This window comes from Chrysochloris asiatica, unplaced genomic scaffold (genome assembly GCF_000296735.1).
Source record: "Chrysochloris asiatica unplaced genomic scaffold, ChrAsi1.0 scaffold00392, whole genome shotgun sequence".
NCBI lineage: Eukaryota > Metazoa > Chordata > Mammalia > Afrosoricida > Chrysochloridae > Chrysochloris > Chrysochloris asiatica.
In genome coordinates this window covers 1,999,463-2,005,109 of record NW_006408910.1, presented here as the reverse complement: position 1 = coordinate 2,005,109, position 5,647 = coordinate 1,999,463, and the positions used below count along the sequence as shown (strand labels likewise).

At 43.8% G+C, this 5,647-nt stretch overlaps 1 pseudogene; it reads left to right on the top strand.

The window, feature by feature from the left end:
• The first annotated feature begins 1,152 nt into the window (after positions 1 to 1,152).
• On the top strand, positions 1,153 to 2,784 carry LOC102835423 (annotated as a pseudogene).
• The last annotated feature ends 2,863 nt before the right edge of the window (positions 2,785 to 5,647 follow it).

The following is a 5,647-nucleotide window of genomic DNA, read 5'->3' as shown; positions in this document are numbered from 1 at the left end:
AGGCAGCCATTTTGGAAAGAGCTTTGTCATGGTTGTGGATTAACCACCTCTGCGGGATTAGAAAGCTGGAGACGAGCCCTCGGATGCTGCGCCTTGGCCTTAGCTGAAGCCCCGCCGCTGCTGGAGTGACGATTCCTATGACATTTTAAATAATTGAGTAGTGTAAAAGTGCATAAAAAATAACAAGTGATATTTCTCTACTGAAGCAGTAGAAGATTCTTCATAATCACCTTTCAGACGCTGAATTCAGTCTTCAGGAAAAGGACAGAAAACTGAAAAGAAATCCTTGCTTTAGAACTGTCTACTTTCTACTCCTTACCCCCTGTCTTTCAGCTTGTTTTAATTTTGCTCTTCATTTATAAATAGTGAAGACCAAAGAAATCGAAGATACATTTGGAAGCTTTATACCAAGAAATTTACCTTGAAAACTGCTGTTCTGTGGAAGGAAAAGTATATCAAGTTCCTGTCTGATTTAAAAACAAACAAACAAAAAACTATTTCTTATATCTAGATTTTTAAGAATAAGGCTAATATAGATACGTAACTACACACTGTTTTTAGCAGTTGTGTGAATAAGAATGAGATTTGTATTTTAAGAGATTTGATATGTGGATATTTTGCCACTGGAGTTGACTGCTTAGTAGATCATTTATATCATTTTAAAATTATATTTTTTGGGCTATCACCTTGATGATATCACTTGTCCCATGAGCCCACCTGTCTTTTTAGCTATGACCTTGTTATGAACAGTGTTTGCACTCACTGTGCAAATGTCCATGTATTATCTATTTAAGCAGCTATCACTCAAGGAAGTTGAATGAGGTGAACATAGACATATCTCCCCTTCCCCCCTTTTTAAATGTAATAAATACCTTTTTATGTTCCCTTTCCCCCTTCACCTTCCCCTCCCCCCTTTTGGGAAAGTGTCAGAAACTTGATAGTTTGAGATGGACAATTGGGGGGACTGAGAGAGTGATCCACACAGATCCTGGCTTCTTTGTGCTTCATCACAAAATGTGCACTACTGGCCAAGCTACTTAAGACCCTTTTACCAAGATAACCTCGTGGGAGATCCAGCTGGCCAACTCAAGGAGTTCTGGAAACAGGACCACAGAGGTTATACACCTTGCTGTAAAGAGACACTAGACCTAAATGGCGCAGCATGACTTTGTTCCTGCTTGGTTAAATTTCTCAACACCACAATCAGCTAAGTCACCTGCAGCTACCTTTGAAAAACAGAGAGAGCACCTATCCCAAGGGGAAGGCAGATTTGGAGTGAGCCGTCGTCTACATAATTCCTCTGATGGCTTTTTTAACAATGGACCCCTTCGAACCACAGGAGATTCCTGGCATCAGCCCTCCCTATCCCGCCATGATTCTGTGGACTCTGGTGTTTCTAAGGGAGGAGCATACTCTGGAATCACTGGGAGCATATCTGGTTGGCATGGCTCTTCCCGGGGCTATGATGGCATGAGCCAGCATAGCAGAGGTGGCACAGGGAACCATCGCCACTGGAATGGCAGCTTCCACTCCTGGAAAGGCTCTACTTTTCAAGAAAAAACACCTACAGAGATTAGCAAGAAAAGAAAGAAGACAAGGCTGAAAAGTTACAGTTCGAAGAAGAAGAATTTCCTTCTTTGAATCCAGAAGCTGGCAAACACAATCAGCCATGCAGACCTATTGGGACCCTTTCTGGAGTGTGGGAAAACCCACCTAGTGCCAAGCAACCCTCCAAGACGCTCGTCATCAAAAAAGTTTCCAAAGAGGATCCTGTTGCTGCCTTCTCTTCTGCACTCACTTCAACAGGATCTCTTCATACAAATGGGAACAAATCATCAACCATGGTTCCGAGTGTCTATAAGAACCTTGTTCCTGAGACTTCTGGTTTGCCAGGGTGGCCAGGCGGCGCAGGTGAATGGGGGCTCTGGGATCGGGATAGGGTAACTCGCGAGTTACACTTCCCAGGTAGGTACCCACACTCTCACAGCCAACATAAGTTTCAGTATGCCAGAGCCTTAGACCCGCTTTGTTGAGAAATCACTGTGCTGAGGAATCACAGGCTTCTTAAACTTGTGCTGCTGAAGCCCCAGCTCCTTTGCGCTTGGGGGGGCAAAGCGGGAACCAGTTTGAGCGGAGCCTCCAGAAGCGGGGAGACTCAAGCAGGGAGAGCCACTGGTGACAAGGGGAGGAGAGGGCGAGTGACACCTACCCCAGGGTGGGAATTCCATGCATACAGTGAACAGAGGGAAGTTAGTTTAAAGGGGGGAAAAAAAAGGTAAAAGGGGAAAAAGCAGGCAGGCAGGCAAAGAGAAGCGGCGACTGTCTGACGTCATCAGGTGCGGACTGTGCCTGCCTGAGCTGCTTCTGCCCTGCCCAGTTGACCCGCGCCCACCAGCCCCACTAGGAAAGCGGGCCAGCGGAACCCCCAGTCGAGCCGTGTTCCCGGGGCCCGATGGGCACACGCGCACACGCACACACGTGCAGGTGAGCAGCTCCCCTCCTGCCCAGCTGAACCACGTCCCACAGGCAAGTGCGCGTGCAAGTGACCCCACCCCCGCTGAGCCGAGCCGCATTCACCAACACCGCTGGGCACGTGCAGGCGAGCAGCTCTCCTCAAGCTCAGCGGAACCGCGTCCCAAGGACCCGCCTCCTGCTGAACCAAGCCACGTTCCTTCGCCCAGCCAGTCATGCGCCAGCAAACAGCTCACTTCACGCTCAACTGAACCGCGTCCCAAGGGCCCGCCGGGCACGCGCGGACGAGCGGCCCCCCTCCCACTGAGCTGAGACGCGGTCCTCAGTCCCACCAATCTTGCGTGGGCAAGTAGCCCCACTCCTGCCGCGTGTACCCACTGCGGAACCCCATTTGGGTCTCCCCTTTATTTTTAAATTTTCACTCATTTTTTTTTTTTTTTTTTTACTTTTATTATTATTCTTATTCTTAGAAGGTTCAGCAGAAGCCCTGGCATGGCTCTGAGGGCTGGGGTGCCACTACAAAGTCGCCTGAATTACAGGGTCAGTAGTCAATGCCCACCAAACACTCCTCAGAAACCCTATAAAAGGGCATTATGGGAGGGACCTCCGGCACTTCCCTGACCCAGCAACACAGGATAGCCATCTGCCCAACCTCCAAGGCTCAGGCCCTGCCAGCAAGGCACAAGCGAGCACAAGGGGAGATGCCTTGAGGTGATTTTTACCAACAGCAACAAGGCAATCCTGCAGTGCCCCTGCGGGTTAAGGGACCAGACTGCAGAACCTTTTGAACTACAAGGTCAGAAGTTCAGGTCCACCAGCTGCTCCTTAGAAAAACTATAAAGGGTACTTTGTTTTCTTTTCTTGTCTTTCTTAATTTTGCTCTATGGGTTAAGGGATCAGACTGCAGAGTGTTTTTAACTGCAAGGTCAGTAGATCGCCCCCACCAGCTGCTCCATAGAAACCCGATAAAGGATTTTTTTTCCCTCTCTTTTTCTCTTTCTTTTGGTGTGTGACTAGAGATTGCCGTGTTTAATCTCGTTGTTTTTTCTGGTGCTGAATCCTTTCTCTCTCTCTCTCTTTTTTCTTTTTTCTTTTGATTTTTTTTGTTTTTTGTTTTTTGTCCTTTCTTTTTTGCTGTTCTTGTTTTTTGCCTTGCTTCATTATTATCTCATTATCGCTTTTGCTTTTTACTTTGCTTCTGATTTTGCTTGATACCCAACTGGTGTTTCTGGGAGGTTACATAGCCTCCCTTCTGCTATCGGAAAACTCCGTTTTTGCCTTTGATTTTGATTTTGGCTTTGTTTTCTACCCGACTGGAGCTGTTTGGCTGTCACATAAAAGATCAAAAAGGGAAAACCACATCCTGACCACATCCTCCTGGAGGCAATCAGAAAACATAAAAAATTACCAAACTACATAGTTAATTAATTATTAGGGCCACAGATAAACATTAAACATGTCCAAGAAGCAAAAGCAGATGTCCATAGTGGCACATGTCCAAAAAAAAGATAAAATATCTGAGACAAATGAACCAAAAGTAGACTTTCTCTCCATGCTGGAAGGAGGGCGGGCCCTGGAAATGCCTGAGAAAGAATTCAGAAAAATTATTGTAAAATGTTTCAAAACACTTTACAATGGAGTTGAGAAAAATAAGGAAGAAGTCAGGAAAGTGCTACAGGAGCAATCAGAAACAATTCAAAACCTACAGAAAAAGATGCAAACAATCAATAACAAAATGGCAGAAATAGAAAACACTCTGGAAGGGCAGAGTAATAGAATAGATGAGATAGAAGTAAGAACCAGTGAGCTGGAAGACAAGTCTTTCAATACCACTAAGACAGAAGAACAAACACAAAAAAGGATAAAAAAGTCTGAAGATGGTATAAGATTCATGCTGGACAACATGAAGAGGAATAACTTAAGAATTATTGGCATCCCTGAGCAAGAAGAATTACACAAGTCCACAGAGGAAATAGTCGAAGAACTACAGGAAGAGAATTTTTCCAACATCATGAAAAGCGAAAAAACATAAACGTACAGGAAGCACAAAGGACGCCAAGAAGGGCAGACCCCAAAAGAAAATCACCAAGACATATCATAGTCAAGCTCTCCAAACTAAAAGATAAGGAGATGTTTCTGAAAGCAGTCAGAGAAAACAGAAACGTCACATATAAAGGCAAGCAAGTCAGATTAAACTCAGATCTCTCAGCAGGAACCATGCAAGCAAGAAGGCAATGGGGAGACATATATAAAGCCCTGCAAGAAAAAAATTGCCAACCAAGAATCCTTTATCCAGCAAAGCTATCAATCAAATATGATGGCATAATCAAAACATTTCAGGATAAACAGAAGCTATGGGATTTCACCAAAGACAACCCTGCACTACAAAACATCCTAAAGGGAGTTCTGTGGATTAAGAACCAACAAGAAGAGACAACATCCAGAGATTAACATACATGGCAGCACACCCCTGAATTAAGCCAACAAAAAGAAGAATTGGCAACAAAACAAAACTATAAAAACAAACTGAGAGACTATGGGAGGTCAGTCTATGACCAAAACAAATACAGTGTAAAGGAAGGTAAATACGTAGGAAAAGAGACTCAGATTGGAAGAAGGTCAAGTCAATCACAGGATAAAATAGACTGCACTAAAAGGACAGAGAATTCAATGGTCCATAAGGCAACCTCAAAGAAAATTAACACTTCACAGCATCCCAAGAGAATGAGAATGCAAGAATATGAAAAAGTTAAAATTATAAGGAAATGCACAAGAAAGAGCACACAAATCATGAATTCAACAGAGAAAGACAAGCAGAACAAAGAAGCAGCAACAAAAAAAGAATATAATGTCAAAAAATAATCAATACCTATCGATAATTACACTGAACGTAAATGGATTGAATGCACCTATTAAGAAATGGAGGGTGGCAGAATGGATAAGAAAACAAGATCCCTCAATATGCTGTCTGCAAGCGACACATCTCACACACGGAGACAGAAACAGATTAAAAGTGAAAGGATGGGAAAAAATGTACCAAGCTAACTGCAATAAAAAGTGAACAGGAGTGGCAGTACTAATCTCTGATAAAATAAACATTAAGGCAAAACCCAGCATAATAGATAAAGGTGGACATTATCTCATGATTAAAGGGACAATTGAACAAAATGAAATA